Source organism: Bufo gargarizans, chromosome 6 (assembly GCF_014858855.1).
Source record: "Bufo gargarizans isolate SCDJY-AF-19 chromosome 6, ASM1485885v1, whole genome shotgun sequence".
Classification (NCBI taxonomy): Eukaryota; Metazoa; Chordata; class Amphibia; order Anura; family Bufonidae; genus Bufo; species Bufo gargarizans.
Genome location: NC_058085.1, coordinates 75,732,621 through 75,756,401, shown reverse-complemented (window position 1 = coordinate 75,756,401; position 23,781 = coordinate 75,732,621). Strand labels below are relative to the sequence as shown.

General features: G+C 44.4%; 1 non-coding gene and 1 pseudogene across 1 annotated transcript; both read right to left on the bottom strand.

Moving 5' to 3' along the window:
* Nucleotides 1–11,465: 11,465 nt before the first annotated feature.
* On the bottom strand, nucleotides 11,466–11,556 carry LOC122942895 (annotated as a pseudogene).
* Nucleotides 11,557–12,615: 1,059 nt separating this feature from the next.
* LOC122942970 lies at nucleotides 12,616–12,813 on the bottom strand. The gene has a single exon (XR_006390804.1). It is a non-coding gene; the product is annotated as a U2 spliceosomal RNA (small nuclear RNA).
* Between the last annotated feature and the right edge of the window lie 10,968 nt (nucleotides 12,814–23,781).

Genomic DNA, 23,781 nt, shown 5'->3' with positions numbered 1-23,781 from the left:
TGATCCCCATAAAAAATGAAAACAAGCCTTGTTAATTTTTTTTTTAAATACGCTCTGAGGGAGGAAAAACCATGCTTAAATACAGTAAAATTGGTAAAATGATAATTTTTGTGATTAAAACTTTTCCTTCCATTGACAACTTCCTAAGACTCCACATACATAATTTCTTGTTTACTTTTCTGTTACCGCATCCCAACTCTTGAGCCCATCATTCGACTCACTGAAGGTGATTCCTAAAATCTGTACAGACTCAGACTCAGGAATAAGAACATCCGTTAAAACCATGTCTCCGATATTTAAAACATTACTCTTGCTAAAATTTATTTTAAAACCGGAGGAGCAGCAGAAATACTCTACTGCTTTATAAAATATACTGCTTTGAAGCTTTTGTATTGATGGGGTGTCCCTACAAATTACCGCCACATCGTCCATGTACCCCACTACCTTTGCCTCTTGTCCCCCCCCACCTGGCAGGGGGACTCCTCGTATTTGTTTATCTCTCCTCAAGGCACATAGAAGAGGCTCTAGCGCACAAATAAAAAGTAGTGGGGACAAGGGACACCCCTGGTTCACACCTGATTTTAAAAGGATGTCCTGAGTCTTAAAACCGTTAATTAAAATCTTACTTGTACAGTTATCATAAAAGGCTCTCAGAGATTGTAAAAAGCCCTCCGGTATACCCATTCTCTTTAAGACCTGGAACAGATAAAAATGGGAAACATGGTCAAAAGCCTTTTTGAAATCCAGGGATAAAATCGCCGCCTTCCCTTATCTTTATTTAATATTATTAATGGTATATTTTAAAAGGTTAAGATTATCCCATATACTCCTCCCGGGTACCCCGCATACCTGGTTGTGATGTATTATTTTAGAGATAATTGTCTTCATACGATTCGCACACAATTTTGCCATGATCTTGTAGTTGCAGTTTAAAAGGGTGATGGTCTCCAGTTTTTAATGTCGGTTTTATCTCCTTTCTTATATAATAATGATACCTCTCCTTTTTTCCAGGAACCCGGGAGAGATTTTGTATTAAAAACTTCTTTAAAAAGATGAAACAAATCCCATAAAATATTAGATAAAATTCAATGGGTAATTTGAAGAAAACAGAAGTATTGAGCAGCTCTCACCTGCCAGGGATTCCACTGGTATAGCACGGAACAGCTCCTTCACCCGAATCAGGAGAAATACGGAAGTGTAGAGGAAAAGAGATTTTGTCCAGCTTGTACTTGTGGTAATCCAAGGCTTCTTTATTGAAAATTCAGTATAAAATCCAGGTACAGAAAGCAGAGTCTACATGTTTCGGGCACAATGCAATCTTAGACCTTACTCATGACTGTTTCAGATACACTGTGAGTTACTTTTGTAGAGGGGAGGGGGAGGGTCTCTCACCTGAGATAATCAGGCTGAAAATTCAGCTGAAAATTCAACCCCTCCCTTCTACAAATGTGTACATAGGTAAAAACATGCCAAAAAGACAATTCATATGGTCCATAAAATAATACATATAAGGCTACTTTCACACTTGCGCTTGATCGGATCCGTTCTGATCGGATCCGATCATATGAATGCAGACGGCGGCTCCGTTCAGTACGGATCCGACTGCATTAATAACTTAGAAACATTTCTAAGTGCGCAAGATGCCTGAGCGGATCCGCCCAGACTCCCAACGCAGAGTCAATGGGAGACGGATCCGCCCGAAGATTGAGCCATATGGTGTCATCCTCAAGCGGATCCGTTCCCACCGACCTACAACGCAAGTCCGAACGGATCCGCTCGCCTCCGCACGGCCAGGCGGACAGCCGAACCCTGCAAGCATCGTTCAGCTGTCCGCCTGGCCGCGCGGAGGCGAGCGGAGCGGAGGCTGAACGCCGCCAGACCGACGCAGTCCGAGCGGATCCGCTCCATTCAGACTGCATCAGGGCTGGACGGAGGCGTTCGGGTCCGCTCGCGAGCTCCTTCAAACAGAGCTCACGAGCGGACCGACGAACGCTAGTGTGAAAGGAGCCTAAAGGAAATGGGAAATAGAGGAAGAAAGGAAGAGAAATAAGCCGTTAGTTAATACTGCAGAATTAGATCCAGTTTCTTATTTAAACCTTGAGGCTGGCGACTTTCAAGTCGGAAAATCCAGTATGAGTCTCTGTTTAAGAGTTTCCTCTTTCTGTCACCACCTCGTGTTGGTTTTTTAACCTTTTCAATGCCTTGTACTGACATATAGGAGACATCACCACCATGTACCATGCGGTTCTCATGGTGCGGTATGTCTGATATATGTTTTCTAATGCGTATTTTTATTGCATTTGTGGTACATCCCACATATTGTAGCCTGCAATCTGTGCATGTTATGCAGTAAATCGCATAAGTGGTATTACAATTTAAAAAGGATTTTATTTTGAAAACTTGGCCGTTAATAGTGGATTCAAAATTTTGACAGATCTTCATGTATTTACAACAAATGCAAATGGAGTGACCACATTTATAGTTTCCTGTTGTTGACAGCCATGTGTTTTGTGTTGTTCGAGATTTGTCATTTTTGAAGAGAGATGGGCTGACGGAGCTAGCTATGGTGGGTGCCTTTCGGGCTGCACATTTAATGCCATTGTGTACCATAGATGCCCATGTTTTGTCACACGCTAGCACTGGGAAGTGTTTTCTGACAATGTCACAAATTTGAGTGTATTCCTTACTATATTGTGTGACAAAAATATTTTTTCTTTCTTGGTTAGATATCTCTCTAGTTTTTTGTCTCTTTGTTTCTATATGTGTGTTCAATAGTATATTCCTGTTCATGTATTGAATGTCTCTGCTGCATTTCTTCATCTTTTTTTTCCAAATATGCTCTATGTGTTAGTCTACTTATGATGTTTTGCGCCTCTGTTTCGTATGTCGACTCGTCACTGCAGTTTCTTCTAGCCCTAATTAGTTCTCCTTTTGGTATATTTCTGATGGTATGCATGGGATGGCATGATTGTGCATGTAGTATTGTATTGCCTGATGTTGGTTTTCTGTAGGTGCTAGTGTAAATGGAGGCCGAGGCGGAGTCTCCCCTGAGGCGGAGATCCAGGAACTCGATGCTCCTGGCGCTATGTTGAACGGTAAATTGGATACCGTTCACACATGCGTTCAGATAATCTGCAAATGATGGTATGGCCGCCACATCACCAGACCAGATAAAGATCAGGTCATCGATGTAACGGCCATACCATCTTATGCTATCCGAAAATGGGTTGGTGTCGATGAGGAGAAAGCCCCTCTCCCACCATGCCATAAATATATTGGCTATGGAGGGAGAGAACTTAGCCTTTTACTGTCAGACCATGAGCTCAAGGTTCTAGGTCGAGGTTTAACATTTGCGCCGTCATGCCATTTTGATTTGTACAGGACCATATTGGACGTGAACAGACTAGCCCACAGTCTAACCCTGCAGCAACATTTCCAACCAACAGACTCACAGGTGTGTAGTCCAGGAGATGCTGCGGCTGGTGTGTCCACCTCCAACGTGGATCCTGACTTAGCTATGAATACAACTTTGAACCCAAATCATATATATGATCCAGCCAGTATGTCCTTTAATGAAATGCTACGTGTGTATGATTTATTGGAATTCGACCCACTGGCATAGGCGTTCGGAATACGACCCTATGCCTGAGACAATTGGTCTCAGTGGAGGGGGGGGGGGGAGATTGATTTATGCACTTTTGGTAAAGCATGTAAGATCGGAATAACCGGGGCTGCAACAAAGATAATCACATTCTTTTTGATTAAGAACACCTATATTGGATCCCTGTAACAACAAGTCTTTCAATTCTTTCTGAAAAGAGGGGAGCGGGTCACCAGGTAAAACATCATAGATCTTGTCATTATGTAACATCTGATGGATAAGGGATCTATAGAGTTCACTATCTAGGATGACCACCGCTCCCCCCTTGTCAGCTTGCTTCACAACAATGTCATTTCTATTGCTGAGGTTATGCAGTGCTTGGAATTCTTTTTTGGATAGATTGTGGGCATTTGGATCCCTTTGTTGTGAAACAACAGAATTGTGCAAAGAGACTAAATCCTTTTCAACTAATTCCTGAAATCTATCCAGTGCATGAGATCTAGATTGCACAGGATAGAAATCACGATTAGAGGGATTGAAATCTGACGAACGGTAAACAGGATTGGACGGTGGGCAAGTGTTTCCCAATTCCAATAAATCATACACACGTAGCATTTCATTAAAGGACATACTGGCTGGATCATATATATGATTTGGGTTCAAAGTTGTATTCATAGCTAAGTCAGGATCCACGTTGGAGGTGGACTACACACCTGTGAGTCTGTTGGTTGGAAATGTTGCTGCAGGGTTAGACTGCGGGCTAGTCTGTTCACGTCCAATATGGTCCTGTACAACTCAAAATGGCATGACGGCGCAAATGTTAAACCTCGACCTAGAACCTTGAGCTCATGGTCTGACAGTAAAAGGCTAAGTTCTCTCCCTCCATAGCCAATATATTTATGGCATGGTGGGAGAGGGGCTTTCTCCTCATCGACACCAACCCATTTTCGGATAGCATAAGATGGTATGGCCGTTACATCGATGACCTGATCTTTATCTGGTCTGGTGATGTGGCAGCCATACCATCATTTGCAGATTATCTGAACGCATGTGTGAACGGTATCCAATTTACCGTTCAACATAGCGCCAGGAGCATCGAGTTCCTGGATCTCCGCCTCAGGGGAGACTCCGCCTCGGCCTCCATTTACACTAGCACCTACAGAAAACCAACATCAGGCAATACAATACTACATGCACAATCATGCCATCCCATGCATACCATCAGAAATATACCAAAAGGAGAACTAATTAGGGCTAGAAGAAACTGCAGTGACGAGTCGACATACGAAACAGAGGCGCAAAACATCATAAGTAGACTAACACATAGAGCATATTCGGAAAAAAAGATGAAGAAATGCAGCAGAGACATTCAATACATGAACAGGAATATACTATTGAACACACATATACAGGGAGTGCAGAATTATTAGGCAAGTTGTATTTTTGAGGATTCATTTTATTATTGAACAACAACCATGTTCTCAATGAACCCAAAAAACTCATTAATATCAAAGCTGAATATTTTTGGAAGTAGTTTTTAGTTTGTTTTTAGTTTTAGCTATTTTAGGGGGATATCTGTGTGTGCAGGTGACTATTACTGTACATAATTATTAGGCAACTTAACAAAAAACAAATATATACCCATTTCAATTATTTATTTTTACCAGTGAAACCAATATAACATCTCAACATTCACAAATATACATTTCTGACATTCAAAAACAAAACAAAAACAAATCAGTGACCAATATAGCCACCTTTCTTTGCAAGGACACTCAAAAGCCTGCCATCCATGGATTCTGTCAGTGTTTTGATCTGTTCACCATCAACATTGCGTGCAGCAGCAACCACAGCCTCCCAGACACTGTTCAGAGAGGTGTACTGTTTTCCCTCCTTGTAAATCTCACATTTGATGATGGACCACAGGTTCTCAATGGGGTTCAGATCAGGTGAACAAGGAGGCCATGTCATTAGATTTTCTTCTTTTATACCCTTTCTTGCCAGCCACGTTGTGGAGTACTTGGACGCGTGTGATGGAGCATTGTCCTGCATGAAAATCATGTTTTTCTTACCTTGCAGACTTCTTCCTGTACCACTGCTTGAAGAAGGTGTCTTCCAGAAACTGGCAGTAGGACTGGGAGTTGAGCTTGACTCCATCCTCAACCCAAAAAGGCCCCACAAGCTCATCTTTGATGATACCAGCCCAAACCAGTACTCCACCTCCACCTTGCTGGCGTCTAAATCGGACTGGAGCTCTCTGCCCTTTACCAATCCAGCCATCTGGCCCATCAAGACTCACTCTCATTTAATCAGTCCATAAAACCTTAGAAAAATCAGTCTTGAGATATTTCTTGGCCCAGTCTTGACGTTTCAGCTTGTGTGTCTTGTTCAGTGGTGGTCGTCTTTCAGCCTTTCTTACCTTGGCCATGTCTCTCAGTATTGCACACCTTGTGCTTTTGGGCACTCCAGTGATGTTGCAGCTCTGAAATATGGCCAAACTGGTGGCAAGTGGCATCTTGGCAGCTGCACGCTTGAATTTTCTCAGTTCATGGGCAGTTATTTTGCGCCTTGGTTTTTCCACACGCTTCTTGCGACCCTGTTGACTATTTTGAATGAAACGCTTGATTGTTCGATGATCACGCTTCAGAAGCTTTGCAATTTTAAGAGTGCTGCATCCCTCTGCAAGATATCTCACTATTTTTGACTTTTCTGAGCCTGTCAAGTCCTTCTTTTGACCCATTTTGCCAAAGGAAAGGAAGTTGCCTAATAATTATGCACACCTGATATAGGGTGTTGATGTCATTAGACCACACCCCTTCTCATTACAGAGATGCACATCACCTAATATGCTTAATTGGTAGTAGGTTTTCGAGCCTATACAGCTTGGAGTAAGACAACATGCATAAAGAGGATGATGTGGTCAAAATACTCATTTGCCTAATAATTCTGCACGTAGTGTAGAAACAAAGAGACAAAAAACTAGAGAGATATCTAACCAAGAAAGAAAAAATATTTTTGTCACACAATATAGTAAGGAATACACTCAAATTTGTGACATTGTCAGAAAACACTTCCCAGTGCTAGCGTGTGACAAAACATGGGCATCTATGGTACACAATGGCATTAAATGTGCAGCCCGAAAGGCACCCACCATAGCTAGCTCCGTCAGCCCATCTCTCTTCAAAAATGACAAATCTCGAACAACACAAAACACATGGCTGTCAACAACAGGAAACTATAAATGTGGTCACTCCATTTGCATTTGTTGTAAATACATGAAGATCTGTCAAAATTTTGAATCCACTATTAACGGCCAAGTTTTCAAAATAAAATCCTTTTTAAATTGTAATACCACTTATGCGATTTACTGCATAACATGCACAGATTGCAGGCTACAATATGTGGGATGTACCACAAATGCAATAAAAACACGCATTAGAAAACATATATCAGACATACCGCATCATGAGAACCGCAACATATCTGCGGCAAGTCTCCATTTTGCCATGGTACATGGTGGTGATGTCTCCTATATGTCAGTACAAGGCATTGAAAAGGTTAAAAAACCAACACGAGGTGGTGACAGAAAGAGGAAACTCTTAAACAGAGAATCATACTGGATTTTCCGACTTGAAAGTCGCCAGCCTCAAGGTTTAAATAAGAAACTGGATCTAATTCTGCAGTATTAACTAACGGCTAATTTCTCTTCCTTTCTTCCTCTATTTCCCATTTCCTTTAGGCTCCTTTCACACTAGCGTTCGTCGGTCCGCTCGTGAGCTCTGTTTGAAGGAGCTCGCGAGTGGACCCGAACGCCTCCGTCCAGCCCTGATGCAGTCTGAATGGAGCGGATCCGCTCGGACTGCGTTGGTCTGGCGGCGTTCAGCCTCCGCTCCGCTCGCCTCCGCGCGGCCGGGCGGACAGCTGAACGCTGCTTGCAGCGTTCTGCTGTCCGCCTGGCCGTGCGGAGGCGAGCGGATCCGTTCGGACTTGCGTTGTAGGTCGGTGGGAACAGATCCGCTTGAGGATGACACCATATGGCTCAATCTTCAGGCGGATCCGTCTCCCATTGACTCTGCGTTGGGAGTCTGGGCGGATCCGCTCAGGCATCTTGCGCACTTAGAAATGTTTCTAAGTTATTAATGCAGTCGGATCCGTACTGAACGGAGCCGCCGTCTGCATTCATATGATCGGATCCGATCAGAACGGATCCGATCAAGCGCAAGTGTGAAAGTAGCCTTATATGTATTATTTTATGGACCATATGAATTGTCTTTTTGGCATGTTTTTACCTATGTACACATTTGTAGAAGGGAGGGGTTGAATTTTCAGCTGAATTTTCAGCCTGATTATCTCAGGTGAGAGACCCTCCCCCTCCCCTCTACAAAAGTAACTCACAGTGTATCTGAAACAGTCATGAGTAAGGGCTAAGATTGCATTGTGCCCGAAACATGTAGACTCTGCTTTCTGTACCTGGATTTTATACTGAATTTTCAATAAAGAAGCCTTGGATTACCACAAGTACAAGCTGGACAAAATCTCTTTTCCTCTAAAATTCAATGGGTATACCGTCGGGTCCGGGAACTTTCCCTTTTTTAAAACTTTTCACTGTTTCTAAAACTTCTTTCTCTGAGACGTCCTGTAATAAAAATTCTTGAGAATCTTTATCTAAAATATTATCAATCCCCTTCAGTGAGTCTTTCATAAAATACTTATCAATTTTTTTCTCATTAAATAAATCGGTATAAAATTCATATGCTTTGTTTAAAATACCTGCTGTATTTCTCTCACTATTTAGCTCCTTAATCTGGGTGCGTTTCTCTTGTATTTTTTTAAAGAAATACCTGGAGCAGGTCTCATTTTCCTCCAGGTGCTGCATTTTAGAACGAATGATAATTTATTTTCCCTTCTGCTCCAGGCATTGTGTTATTTATTTTTTTATTTCAACAATATCATTTTCAACATCCACACCCAGATCTCGGAGCTTATATTGCGTCTGCAGACGGGTATTTCGTTTTTCATAAAATCCTCTTTTCTCTTGGGCCTTACGTTTTCCCATATTTATAAAAAAAGGTTTTTATTTTAATTATAATTTTTTTCCCACCACACGACTATAGATTCTTGGGGGTCTTTTACCCGCCTGCAGCGCTTGTAAAATGAAATAAAATCTGATAAAATTTTCGGATCATCTAGTAGGGAGACTACTCTTTTTCTTTTTACTTTTACCACCGTATTGCACTTTAAAAAGTAATAATTTATGGTCAGAAAATAAATTAGATAAAAGCTCACAGTCAAAAGGCAGTATTTGACACGAACAAAAAATAAAATCTATTCTGGACTTACATGTATCATTGCTCCAGGTAACGCCGGCCTCTTCAGATAAATCATTATTACATTTTTTAAAAACATCTGTAAGTTTAAAATCAATAATTATGTCTTTTAGCATAGAGGAGGATTTATCAAAGTTTCTGCTTACAGTATTTGAGAACCGGCGTTCCCCCCTTAAAATGCAATTAAAATCCCCTGCTAAAATCAAGGGTTCCGTGTCATTGATAAAAAGGGGTAAAATCTCTAGCATCCTGATTCTTTCCTTTTTATCTGTAAAACCATACACATTTAAAAACTGCCATTTAAAACCGTCAATAATAGCTTTTACTAATAAAATTCTGCCAGGTAAAATCTCACTAACATGGTCAATAAAAACATTTCCTTTAAATAAAATAGCCACACCCGCAGACCTGGATTCATTAGAACCTGACCAGACTGATGGTCCTTGCTTCCAGTCTTGTTTATATTTTTTATAGTTCATCCTATGTGGAATGCAACATTCCTGTAAAAAAATGACTGTGGCGGTTAAAACAGATAAATAATTAAAAAGCGCTAGTCTTCTTGTCCTTGAGTGTACGCTGCAGGTGTTAAAAGAAATGCCATTTAAAACTGCCATGTTAAAAGATTAAAAAGTAAGAGTTTGTCTTACCTAGGCGCAGCATCAGACATCGTCAGCAGAATCAGATTCCAGACTCTCGCTTGAAACACCACCAACTGCCCCTGATCCCACAGTACACAACGATTCCATTGGAGAGGAGCTTCCATCACTCAGCTGACCCCCCCCCCCCCCCCCCCGCGCTGCTTGCACGCTCTCAGAGAACAGATTCCAATCTGGTGACATCGGTATCGTCTTAGTCTCATCAGGTCTCAGAGCTGTGGCCTCCATTCCCTCCCTTCCCGGGGTAGGGATTTGGCTAAAGGCTGTCTCAGGAACCCCTCAGCTGCACCCCCTCCTCACTGGTATGGGGAGGGAGACTCTGAGAGCCAGAGGGATCCTCAGCTGGTCCCCCAGCCAATTTCCTCCTCTGGCTCTCTTTTGTCGTTTCCGCATAACTTTTTTTCTTTTTGGATGCCGCAGCTCCACCTGGATCCTCTACGGTGCTTTGCTCAGGGACCGAGTGCGGGCCAGGCGGATCAGCTTCATTTGGTTGACCCCCGTATCCCATTTCTGGGGGGGGCTTGTCCATCCACTGATCACTGGACTTCCACTTTTGTTTCGCTCTTTGCTCCCTCGGTTCACCTGTTTGGGGGGGTCTGCTGGTATCCATCTGTTCTATCTGCTCCATTTTAGCAGCTGGCTCCTCTCCTTGGGGTCCAGTTGATGGCTCCTCTCGCCCTTTTGATTCCCTCCGATGTCCTGGCTGCGCCCCGGCACCTGTTCTGGAGGGACAAAAACGCATCAGGTGCCCAAATTTTTGACATGTATGGCACCTTTTCCCAACTGTGCATTCTTTTACATCATGACTTGTACTCCCACAATTTTTACACATACTTTCGCAGCTTTCAATGTAGTGTCCATACCTCTTACATCTCCTGCAGTACGGTGGTATGTTGGCAAAAAACATGTCTCCCACTATTTCTCCTATTTTAAAACGGGCTGGGGGGAGTACATTTCCCCCCTCATAGTCAGGACTGCGGTAACAGATTGCTTTATAAAGCCATTTTGAGGTCCAAATCCCAACGCTATTTAATTTTTTTTTAACTGGTGTAACCTTCTTAAAATATTGGCTTAAAAACATAGTTATATCACGCTCTTCAGCAAATGGAGAATACATTTTGATGGTAATAATCTTTGACTCATCTATCTCATGCTCGTATATTTTTAAACCTTCTAATCTCTTGTCTTGTAATCTTAATGGGATTTTTGCCTCAAAATCTTTAAAAATTACATTATTGTTAAAAGTGACATCGTATACTCTGCGTCTAGGGTAATCCTGTATCGCTAAAATCAAATTTTTTTGTACCCCGAAGACCTCCATTAAAACCGTTTTTATCAAATAATCAAGGCTATACTTCTCTTTTTTCTCTTGGGGTACAAATAGGCGCACAATATCTTTAATACGAGCGTATTTTGGGATTTGGCCTTCCTCTTCCTCCTGTCTTGGTATATTCTCCTTTAGTTCCTCCACTCTGTCTCTGGACTTTCCTCTACTGGTTCCTTCTCCTCCTCTGGCTCCTTCTCCTCCTCTGACTCCTTCATCATTGGATTTCTTCCTTCTAGATTCATCCTTCTTTTCAGCTTTTCCATTTCTCCCAACTCGGGTAAAATCTTTTCCTCCGTCTCCTCCTCCTCCTTCTCCGTCTCCTCCTCCTCGACCTCTTCCTCCTCCTCCTCCTGGGTCGTCTGCCATAGTTGTGAAGATGGCTCTTTTGAAAATATCTGCAAACGCAAAGATACTTGTGCTCCCCTAGCCGTCCGGAGACTTCTATTGGTAACGGGGATCGCAACTCGACGTCCCCGGGACTAAGCCTCTCTCCCAATAGCAGCAGGGGGGTGAAGTCCAGGCTATAAACCTGAACGATCCCCCCAGGCCGAGAGAGAGGGTACCCGGGTCCTACCTTCTGACGTCTGACCAAGTGCAGCACCAAAGATACTACACTTGATCTTAGCCAAAAGGCCGAGAAGCGATAACCAGAAAAGGGTTCGCCCTACAGGCCGATGGTCCTCAATGCAGAACACTTGTGAAGGCGATAGGCTACAGGCCCCAGCTGCAGAGACAGTCCGGGAGGCTTCTTTCTCTCACAAACCAGGGAAAACGTGCGTCCTACGCTCTGAAATCAACAGCATGCTGCACTTCGTGTTTTTCGGATCTGCATAGCTCCACCCACCACTTTTGGTCACGCCTTTTCTTCGCACGACATTCCTGGTGCCAAAGTGCGCCAAGCAGAATGACCGATAAGAAGTCAATGGAGAGTAGTGAGAGAGAGAAAAAAAAAAAAAAGGTATCTAGGCATTGTTGATTGTGATGTCACGGCCCCATTGTTGAGTGTTCCGTCAGAGCCCTTGTGATGTCATCCAGTGAACTGACCTTACTTGACTTCTGACCTGACAGGCCTCTTGTGACACGTGCAGTGTTCCGTCCATTGGCCAGACAAGGTAGGTCCAGCTGTTGCTGATACATAGGAAGTGCTGGGCTACATTTTAGCCTACAAGTCATCCAGTTTAAAAGATCCACAAGAGGGAGACACAGGCAAACAAACTTTACTTATTTAATAAAGCACTAGGAAAACAAAATTGGTTACATCAAGCAAACTTACTACAAAAGGGTCAATTCAAAGGAACAACTCAGCAGACTGCCCAGGTGTGCACAACAGGCCCAAATCAAAACAGAGGTGCACGGAGTGGAGGGAGGTCCAAAAACTGCATTCTGGTGATGTCCTAACACTTCATTCAGGTGATAAGCCAATTAACACAACAATTAAGCCATAAATCTTAATTGGATTTGGGCTGTGAGGAGAGGTGACTGGCTGGGTTGCTTGGTGCTGGAACAAACCCACACACAGGTGATGCAATTAAGAGATTGACAGGATAGATGCAGCAGCACCAGGGATGCAGAAAGCAGCACAGCAAAACCCTCACAGAGGAAGGAGAAGCTGAAGGGCAGGACACAGCAACTTCACACTTGCTTGCTGGAAGGATCCTTGACATCCATCACTCAATTTCATTCAGTTTTTTTATACTGGAATAGAAAGGGTGCACCGGTCCTGGAGGTACTGCAATACCAGGTCAATGCATGGAGTGGACAGAGCAAGCTCTTTTTCCATCTCCCTGTTCGAAAAATCCATTTAATATATGGTCCCCAGATAGGGGACGTATCAGATATTAAACTGATAAGAACAGATTTTTTTTTAAGTTGATATTTACCCATCAAGGGGTAAAAATCGTTTATTAAAATCATAACAATATTACATAGAATTTATAAAACCGTTTTTACAGGTAACATAAAAAATTACAGGTTTTATAAAATCATATAACCCCATTCCCTTAAAAACCACTTGTGGCACATAAAAGGCGTTCTTTTCTTATCAAATAAATAATAACTGTACATTTCGTCTAAAACCATCTGTAAAACATTTTCTTCGGAAATAACATCATTTTTAAAAACTAGAATATTCCGGGCCGACCAAAGAGCTACTTTGAAGCAGTTCGTGATCTTCCATGCCATAGTCCTTTTGATTCTTGTAGGGCACTCCAGACCCATAAAAGACACCGTCCATAGATAATGCCTTCAGTCCTGTGATCTTCTTCATCAAGGGGAACATTTTTATCCATATCTTTTGTGTAAAATAACAGTACCAAAATAAGTGGTAAACGTCCTCCTCCTCTCTGCATGCTCCCCTAGGACACTCCGCGGTGCTTGACAATCCTCTTCGGTGCTGGAATGCCCGGCATGGAAGACATTCATGAACGCAGCTCCAGGCCAGGTCCTTTTGTGAGTTAAAAAGATAGTTTTCATTAACGTCCTTCCAGATCTGTTTACATTTATTTTCGTTAAAATTCTTAATAGGGGCCATCAGTTTATTATCATTAATATCCTTTAAAATCATTCTACAGTTTTTTTTAAATCTCTACCCTCTTTTGGCCAAGATTAAAAATATTCGTTACTTTCTCTAAAATCCTATAAGAAGCAGGTAAGTTAAAAGAGTAGGGAGAATTTAAAACCGGTTTAAACCACCCAAACTTTCTCATAAAATACCCAGTGTTATAATGAATAAAAAATGACCAATAATTATCCTTAAAAAGGGCATTAAAACAGTAGCTAAAATACTTCATTAAAGAAACGTCTTAATGTCTGTAAAATCTTTTCCACCTTTATTTTTAGGAAGCATTACCGTATCTCATCGCAGCTTGTCCATCCTGGAACCCCAGAAGAAATTGTTAATTTTTAAAAAAATACGGTCCGATGGAGGGAACACCATGCTAAGATATAATAAAATAGGTACAACTATCATTTTGATAATTAAAACCTTTCCCTCCATCGTCAGCTTCCTTAGGTTCCACATGCATAATTTCTTACTTATCTTTTCAATAACCGTGTCCCAATTCCTGAGGCCGTCATTGGACTCGCTGAAGGCTCGCTGGACCATCTCTCCGACATTTAAAAGATTACTTTTGTTAAAATTTATTTTAAAACCGGAGGCGCAACAGAAATATTCTACTTGTTTAATTGCCTTTTGAATTGCAAGGGTGTCCCTACAAATCACGACGACATCATCCATGTACCCCACTACTTTAGCCTCTAGTCCCCCTCCACCTGGCAGGGGGACTCCGCGTATCTGTTTGTCTTTCCTTATCATAATTAAAAGAGGCTCCAAGGCGCAAATAAAAAGTAGTGGGGACAAGGCACACCCCTGTTTCACACCAGATTTTAAAACAACATCCTGAGTCTTAAAACCATTGACTAAAATCTTGCTAGTGCATTGGTTATAAAACGCTCTCAAAGATAATATAAACCCCTCTGGTATACCCATTTTCTTTAAAACTTTAAAAAGGTAAAAATACGATACGCGATCAAAAGCCTTCTCAAAGTCCAAAGATAAAATGGCAATTTTTCCGTTTCTTTCGTTTGTATGATTAATAATATCTTTTAAAAGGTTAATATTGTCCCAGATGCTTCTCCGGGGCACCCCGCAGACCTGGTTTTGGTGGACGATTTTTGAAATACTTTTCTTTAGTCTATTAGCACATAGCTTTGCCATGATTTTGTAGTCACAGCAAAGCAATGAGATCGGTCTCCAATTTTTTATATCTGTTTAATCGCCTTTTTTATATAAAAGGGAGACCTCACTTTTTTTTCCAGGATCCCGGGAGAGCCTTAGACCTAAAAACTTATTTTAAAAGAGAAAATAAATCTTCTTTTAAAATGCCATAAAAGGTAATATAAAACTCAATAGGTATACCATCGGGGCCAGGCACTTTCTCCTTCTTAAAACTCTTGACTGTTTCTAAAACTTCTTGCTCGGTGATTTCCTGCAATAAAAATCTTTGAGAGTCAGAATCTAAAACATTTTCAATCCCCCTCAGCGAGTCCTTCATAAAATGTTTATCAATTTTTTTCTCATTAAATAATTCAGTTGATAATTCATGAACTTTTTTAAGAATGCCATTTATATTTCTTACCCCCCCAAGCTCCTCAATCTGGGCACGTTTTTCTTGAATTTTTTTTAAAGAAGTACCTGGAGCAGGTCTCGTTCTTTTCAAGATGTTGGATTTTCGAACGAAACATTATCTCCTTACTTTTCTGCTCCAGGCACTGTGAAATTTCTTTTTTTATATCAGAAATTTCTTTTTTAACATCAATACCCAGATAGCGGAGCATGTACTGTGTCTGCAGACGGGTATTTAAATCATCATAAAACTTCTTTTTTTCTTGGGCCTTAAGTTTCCCCCTATTAATAAAAAAGGTCTTGATTTTCTTCTTCATACCTTCCCACCATTCAGTAATAGGTCTTCTGGGGTTCCTTACCCGCCTGCAGTACTTGTAAAACACAATAAAATCTGATAAAATTTTGGGGTCTTTTAAAAGGGAGACATTCAGTTTCCATGTTTTTTTCTTTTTGTGGTTGCCACCCAACTGCACCTTAAAAGACAATAATTTATGGTCTGAAAAAATATTGGTTAAAAGCTTACAATTAAGAGGCAGTACTTGATTAGAGCAGAAAATAAAATCGATTCTGGATTTACAGGTTGCGTTACCCCAGGTGACGCCGGCCTCTTCGGATAAATGACTATTACATTTTTTTAAAACGTCAGTGAGCTTGAAATCTATGACAATATTTTTGAGCAGAGAGGAGGATCTGTCATAGTTCCTGCTCACTGCGTTAGAGAACCGGCGTTCACCTCTTAAAATACAATTAAAATCTCCTGCTAAAATCAATGGTTCTGAGTAGAGTTGAGCGAACACCTGGATGTTCGGGTTCGAGAAGTTCGGCCGAACATCCCGGAAATGTTCGGGTTCGGGATCCGAACCCGATCCGAACTTCGTCCCGAACCCGAACCCCATTGAAGTCAATGGGGACCCGAACTTTTCGGCACTAAAAAGGCTGTAAAAAAGCCCAGGAAAGAGCTAGAGGGCTGCAAAAGGCAGCAACATGTAGGTAAATCCCCTGCAAACAAATGTGGATAGGGAAATTAATTAAAATAAAAATTAAATAAATAAAAATTAACCAAAATCAATTGGAGAGAGGTTCCATAGCAGAGAATCTGGCTTCCCGTCACCCACCACTGGAACAGTCCATTCTCAGATATTTAGGCCCCGGCACCCAGGCAGAGGAGAGAGGTCCCGTAACAGAGAATCTGTCTTCATGTCAGCAGAGAATTAGTCTGCATGTCATAGCAGAGAATGAGGCTTCACGTCAGCCACCACTGCAACAGTCCATTGGCATATATTTAGGCCCAGCACACACACAGGCAGAGGAGAGAGGTCCCGTAACAGACAATCTGGCTTCATGTCAGCAGAGAATTAGTCTGCATGTCATAGCAGAGAATCAGGCTTCACGTCACCCACCACTGCAACAGTCCATTGGCATATATTTAGGCCCAGCACCCAGGCAGAGGAGGGAGGTCCCGTAACAGAGAATCTGTCTTCATGTCAGCAGAGAATTAGTCTGCATGTCATAGCAGAGAATGAGGCTTCACGTCAGCCACCACTGCAACAGTCCATTGGCATATATTTAGGCCCAGCACACACACAGGCAGAGGAGAGAGGTCCCGTAACAGAGAATCTGGCTTCATGTCAGCAGAGAATCAGTCTGCATGTCATAGCAGAGAATCAGGCTTCACGTCAGCCACCACTGCAACAGTCCATTGTCATAAATTTAGGCCCAGCACCCAGGCAGAGGAGAGAGGTCCCGTAACAGAGAATCTGGCTTCATGTCAGCAGAGAATCAGTCTTCATATCATAGCAGAGAATCATGCTTCACGTCACCCACCACTGTAAGAGTCAATTTTCATAAATTTAGGCCCAGAACCCAGGCAGAGGAGAAAGGTCCCGTAACAGACAATCTGGCTTCATGTCAGCAGAGAATCAGTCTTCATATCATAGCAGAGAATCAGGCTTCACGTCACCCACCACTGTAAGAGTCAATTTTCATAAATTTAGGCCCAGAACCCAGGCAGAGGAGAAAGGTCCCGTAACAGACAATCTGGCTTCATGTCAGCAGAGAATCAGTCTTCATATCATAGCAGAGAATCAGGCTTCACGTCACCCACCACTGTAAGAGTCAATTTTCATAAATTTAGGCCCAGAACCCAGGCAGAGGAGAAAGGTCCCGTAACAGACAATCTGGCTTCATGTCAGCAGAGAATCAGTCTTCATATCATAGCAGAGAATCAGGCTTCACGTCACCCACCACTGTAAGAGTCAATTTTCATAAATTTAGGCCCAGAACCCAGGCAGAGGAGAAAGGTCCCGTAACAGACAATCTGGCTTCATGTCAGCAGAGAATCAGTCTTCATATCATAGCAGAGAATCAGGCTTCACGTCACCCACCACTGTAAGAGTCAATTTTCATAAATTTAGGCCCAGAACCCAGGCAGAGGAGAAAGGTCCCGTAACAGACAATCTGGCTTCATGTCAGCAGAGAATCAGTCTTCATATCATAGCAGAGAATCAGGCTTCACGTCACCCACCACTGTAAGAGTCAATTTTCATAAATTTAGGCCCAGAACCCAGGTAGAGGAGAAAGGTCCCGTAACAGACAATCTGGCTTCATGACAGCAGAGAATCAGTCTGCATGTCATAGCAGAGAATCAGGCTTCACGTCAGCCACCACTGCAACAGTCCATTGTCATAAATTTAGGCCCAGCACCCAGGCAGAGGAGAGAGGTCCCGTAACAGAGGATCTGGCTTCATGTCAGCAGAGAATCAGTCTGCATGTCATAGCAGAGAATGAGGCTTCACGTCAGCCACCACTGCAACAGTCCATTGGCATATATTTAGGCCCAGCACACACACAGGCAGAGGAGAGAGGTCCCGTAACAGACAATCTGGCTTCATGTCAGCAGAGAATTAGTCTGCATGTCATAGCAGAGAATGAGGCTTCACGTCACCCACCACTGCAACAGTCCATTGGCATATATTCAGGCCCAGCACCCAGGCAGAGGAGAGAGGTCCCGTAACAGAGGATCTGGCTTCATGTCAGCAGAGAATCAGTCTGCATGTCATAGCAGAGAATCAGGCTTCACGTCAGCCACCACTGCAACAGTCCATTGTCATAAATTTAGGCCCAGCACCCAGGCAGAGGAGAGAGGTCCCGTAACAGAGGATCTGGCCTCATGTCAGCAGAGAATCAGTCTGCATGTCATAGCAGAGAATGAGGCTTCACGTCAGCCACCACTGCAACAGTCCATTGTCATAAATTTAGGCCCAGCACCCAGGCAGAGGAGAGAGGTCCCGTAAAAGAGGATCTGGCTTCATGTCAGCAGAGAATCAGTCTGCATGTCATAGCAGAGAATCAGGCTTCACGTCAGCCACCACTGCAACAGTCCATTGTCATAAATTTAGGCCCAGCACCCAGGCAGAGGAGAGAGGTCCCGTAAAAGAGGATCTGGCTTCATGTCAGCAGAGAATCAGTCTGCATGTCATAGCAGAGAATCAGGCTTCACGTCAGCCACCACTGCAACAGTCCATTGTCATAAATTTAGGCCCAGCACCCAGGCAGAGGAGAGAGGTCCCGTAACAGAGGATCTGGCTTCATGTCAGCAGAGAATCAGTCTGCATGTCATAGCAGAGAATCAGGCTTCACGTCAGCCACCACTGCAACAGTCCATTGTCATAAATTTAGGCCCAGCACCCAGGCAGAGGAGAGAGGTCCCGTAACAGAGGATCTGGCTTCATGTCAGCAGAGAATCAGTCTGCATGTCATAGCAGAGAATCAGGCTTCACGTCAGCCACCACTGCAACAGTCCATTGTCATAAATTTAGGCCCAGCACCCAGGCAGAGGAGAGAGGTCCCGTAACAGACAATCTGGCTTCATGTCAGCAGAGAATTAGTCTGCATGTCATAGCAGAGAATCAGGCTTCATGTCAGCCACCACTGCAACAGTCCATTGGCATATATTTAGGCCTAGCACACAGGCAGAGGAGAGGTTCATTCAACTTTGGGTAGCATCGCAATATAATGGTAAAATGAAAATAAAAATAGGATTGAATGAGGAAGTGCCCTGGAGTCCAATAATATATGGTTATGGGGAGGTAGTTAATGTCTAATCTGGACAAGGGACGGACAGGTCCTGTGGGATCCATGCCTGGTTCATTTTTATGAACGTCAGCTTGTCCACATTGGCTGTAGACAGGCGGCTGCGTTTGTCTGTAATGACGCCCCCTGCCGTGCTGAATACACGTTCAGACAAAACGCTGGCTGCCGGGCAGGCCAGCACCTCCAAGGCATAAAAGGCTAGCTCTGGCCACGTGGACAATTTAGAGACCCAGAAGTTGAATGGGGCCGAACCATCAGTCAGTACGTGGAGGGGTGTGCACACGTACTGTTCCACCATGTTAGTGAAATGTTGCCTCCTGCTAACACGTTGCGTATCAGGTGGTGGTGCAGTTAGCTGTGGCGTGTTGACAAAAGTTTTCCACATCTCTGCCATGCTAACCCTGCCCTCAGAGGAGCTGGCCGTGACACAGCTGCCTTGGCGACCTCTTGCTCCTCCTCTGCCTTGGCCTTGGGCTTCCACTTGTTCCCCTGTGACATTTGGGAATGCTCTCAGTAGCGCGTCTACCAACGTGCGCTTGTACTCGCGCATCTTCCTATCACGCTCCAGTGCAGGAAGTAAGGTGGGCACATTGTCTTTGTAGCGTGGATCCAGCAGGGTGGCAACCCAGTAGTCCGCACAGGTTAAAATGTGGGCAACTCTGCTGTCGTTGCGCAGGCACTGCAGCATGTAGTCGCTCATGTGTGCCAGGCTGCCCAGGGGTAAGGACAAGCTGTCCTCTGTGGGAGGCGTATCGTCATCGTCCTGCCTTTCCCCCCAGCCACGCACCAGTGATGGACCCGAGCTGCGTTGGGTGCCACCCCGCTGTGACCATGCTTCATCCTCATCCTCCTCCACCTCCTCCTCATCCTCGTCCTCCTCGTCCTCCAGTAGTGGGCCCTGGCTGGCCACATTTGTACCTGGCCTCTGCTGTTGCAAAAAACCTCCCTCTGAGTCACTTCGAAGAGACTGGCCTGAAAGTGCTAAAAATGACCCCTCTTCCTCATCCTCCTCCTCCTCCTCCTGGGCCACCTCCTGTTCCATCATCGCCCTAAGTGTTTTCTCAAGGAGACATAGAAGTGGTATTGTAACGCTGATAACGGTGTCATCGCCACTGGCCATGTTGGTGGAGTACTCGAAACAGCGCAACAGGGCACACAGGTCTCGCATGGAGGCCCAGTCATTGGTGGTGAAGTGGTGCTGTTCTGTAGTGCGACTGACCCGTGCGTGCTGCAGCTGAAACTCCACTATGGCCTGCTGCTGCTCGCACAGTCTGTCCAGCATGTGCAAGGTGGAGTTCCACCTGGTGGGCACGTCGCATATGAGGCGGTGAGCGGGAAGGCCTAAGTTACGCTGTAGCGCAGACAGGCGAGCAGCGGCAGGATGTGAACGCCGGAAGCGCGAACAGACGGCCCGCACTTTATGCAGCAGCTCTGACATGTCGGGGTAGTTGTGAATGAACTTCTGCACCACCAAATTCAGCACATGCGCCAAGCAAGGGATGTGCGTCAAATTGGCTAGTCCCAGAGCTGCAACGAGATTTCGCCCATTATCACACACCACCAGGCCGGGCTTGAGGCTCACCGGCAGCAACCACTCGTCGGTCTGTTGTTCAATACCCCGCCACAACTCCTGTGCGGTGTGGGGCCTGTCCCCCAAACATATGAGTTTCAGAATGGCCTGCTGACGTTTACCCCGGGCTGTGCTGAAGTTGGTGGTGAAGGTGTGTGGCTGACTGGATGAGCAGGTGGAAGAAGAGGAGGAGGAAGCCGAGAAGGAGGAGGTGGCAACAGGAGGCAAAGAATGTTGCCCTGCGATCCTTGGCGGCGGCAGGACGTGCGCCAAACAGCTCTCCGCCTGGGGCCCAGCTGCCACTACATTTACCCAGTGTGCAGTTAGGGAGATATAGCGTCCCTGGCCGTGCTTACTGGTCCACGTATCTGTGGTTAGGTGGACCTTGCTACAGATGGCGTTGCGCAGTGCACACTTGATTTTATCGGATACTTGGTTGTGCAGGGAAGGCACGGCTCTCTTGGAGAAGTAGTGCCGGCTGGGAACAACATACTGTGGGACAGCAAGCGACATGAGCTGTTTGAAGCTGTCTGTGTCCACCAGCCTAAATGACAGCATTTCATAGGCCAGTAGTTTAGAAATGCTGGCATTCAGGGCCAGGGATCGAGGGTGGCTAGGTGGGAATTTACGCTTTCTATCAAATGTTTGTGAGATGGAGAGCTGAACGCTGGCGTGTGACATGGTTGAGACGCTTGGTGACGGAGGTGGTGGTGGTGGTGTTGGTGGTACATCCCCTGTTTGCTGGGCGGCAGGTGCCAACGTTCCTCCAGAGGCGGAGGAAGAGGCCGAGGCGGCAGCAGCAGAATAGGCCGAGGCGGCAGCAGCAGAAGAGGTAGCAGGGGGAGCCTGAGTGACTTCCTTGGTTTTAAGGTGTTTACTCCACTGCAGTTCATGCTTTGCATGCAGGTGCCTGGTCATGCAGGTTGTGCTCAGGTTCAGAACGTTAATGCCTCGCTTCAGGCTCTGATGGCACAGCGTGCAAACCACTCGGGTCTTGTCGTCAGCACATTGTTTGAAGAAGTGCCATGCCAGGGAACTCCTTGAAGCTGCCTTTGGGGTGCTCGGTCCCAGATGGCGGCGGTCAGTAGCAGGCGGAGTCTCTTGGCGGCGGGTGTTCTGCTTTTGCCCACTGCTCCCTCTTTTGCTACGCTGTTGGCTCGGTCTCACCACTGCCTCTTCCTCCGAACTGTGAAAGTCAGTGGCACGACCTTCATTCCATGTGGGGTCTAGGACCTCATCGTCCCCTGCATCGTCTTCCACCCAGTCTTGATCCCTGACCTCCTGTTCAGTCTGCACACTGCAGAAAGACGCAGCAGTTGGCACCTGTGTTTCGTCATCATCAGAGACATGCTGAGGTGGTATTCCCATGTCCTCATCATCAGGAAACATAAGTGGTTGTGCGTCAGTGCATTCTATGTCTTTCACCGCTGGGGAAGGGCTAGGTGGATGCCCTTGGGAAACCCTGCCAGCGGAGTCTTCAAACAGCATAAGAGACTGCTGCATAACTTGAGGCTGAGACAGTTTCCCTGGTATGCATGGGGGTGATGTGACAGACTGATGGGGTTGGTTTTTAGGCGCCATCTGTGCGCTTTCTGCAGAAGACTGGGTGGGAGATAATGTGAACGTGCTGGATCCACTGTCGGCCACCCAATTGACTAATGCCTGTACCTGCTCAGGCCTTACCATCCTTAGAACGGCATTGGGCCCCACCATATATCGCTGTAAATTCTGGCGGCTACTGGGACCTGAGGTAGTTGGTACACTAGGACGTGTGGATGTGGCAGAACGGCCACGTCCTCTCCCAGCACCAGAGGGTCCACTAACACCACCACGACCATGTCCACGTCCGCGTCCCTTACTAGATGTTTTTCTCATTGTTATGGTTCACCACAACAACAAATATATTATTTGGCCCAATGTATTGTATTCAAATTCAGCGGGATATAAATTTGAGGCCTAGTATTTAGGCGCTGGGTGACCGGTATGGATTTAGTGACAGAATTAGACTTGGAAATGCACAGAAGCGTGTGTGTGAAGTTATTCTGAATGACCCAATGTGCACCTTGAATATTATATACCCTTTTTGGGATAGATTTCAAATAGCTCTGATATAGCAGGAACCACTAAATTATGAAATTGCTAAATTGGGAATTGTACTTCAACCCAGAACAAAAAATGTGCTTTGACGGGCACTAAATAACTTTCACAGCTACAACAGTACAGCGGTAACGAGAGATTTAGAGGGATTTAAATTTGAGGCCTAGTATTTAGGCGCTGGGTGACAGGTATGGGTTTAGTGACAGAATTAGACTTGGAAATACACAGTAGCGGGTGTGTGTGAAGTTATTCTGAATGACCCAATGTGCACCTTCAATATTATATACCCTTTTAGGGATAGATTCCAAATAGCTCTGATATAGCAGGAACCACTAAATTATGAAATTGCTAAATTGGGAATTGTACTTCAACCCAGAACAAAAAATGTGCTTTGACGGACACTAAATATCTTGCCCAGCAACAACAGTACAGCGGTGGGTAACGAGAGATTTAGAGGGATTTAAATTTGAGGCCTAGTATTTAGGCGCTGGGTCACCGGTATGGATTTAGTGACAGAATTAGACTTGGAAATGCACAGAAGCGTGTGTGTGAAGTTATTCTGAATGACCCTATGTGCACCTTCAATATTATATACCCTTTTAGGGATAGATTTCAAATAGCTCTGATATAGCAGAAACCACTAAATTATGAAATTGCTAAATTGGGAATTGTACTTCAACCCAGAACAAAAAATGTGCTTTGACGGACACTAAATATCTTGCCCAGCAACAACAGTACAGCGGTGGGTAACGAGAGATTTAGAGGGATTTAAATTTGAGGCCTAGTATTTAGGCGCTGGGTCACCGGTATGGATTTAGTGACAGAATTAGACTTGGAAATGCACAGAAGCGTGTGTGTGAAGTTATTCTGAATGACCCTATGTGCACCTTCAATATTATATACCCTTTTAGGGATAGATTTCAAATAGCTCTGATATAGCAGAAACCACTAAATTATGAAATTGCTAAATTGGGAATTGTACTTCAAC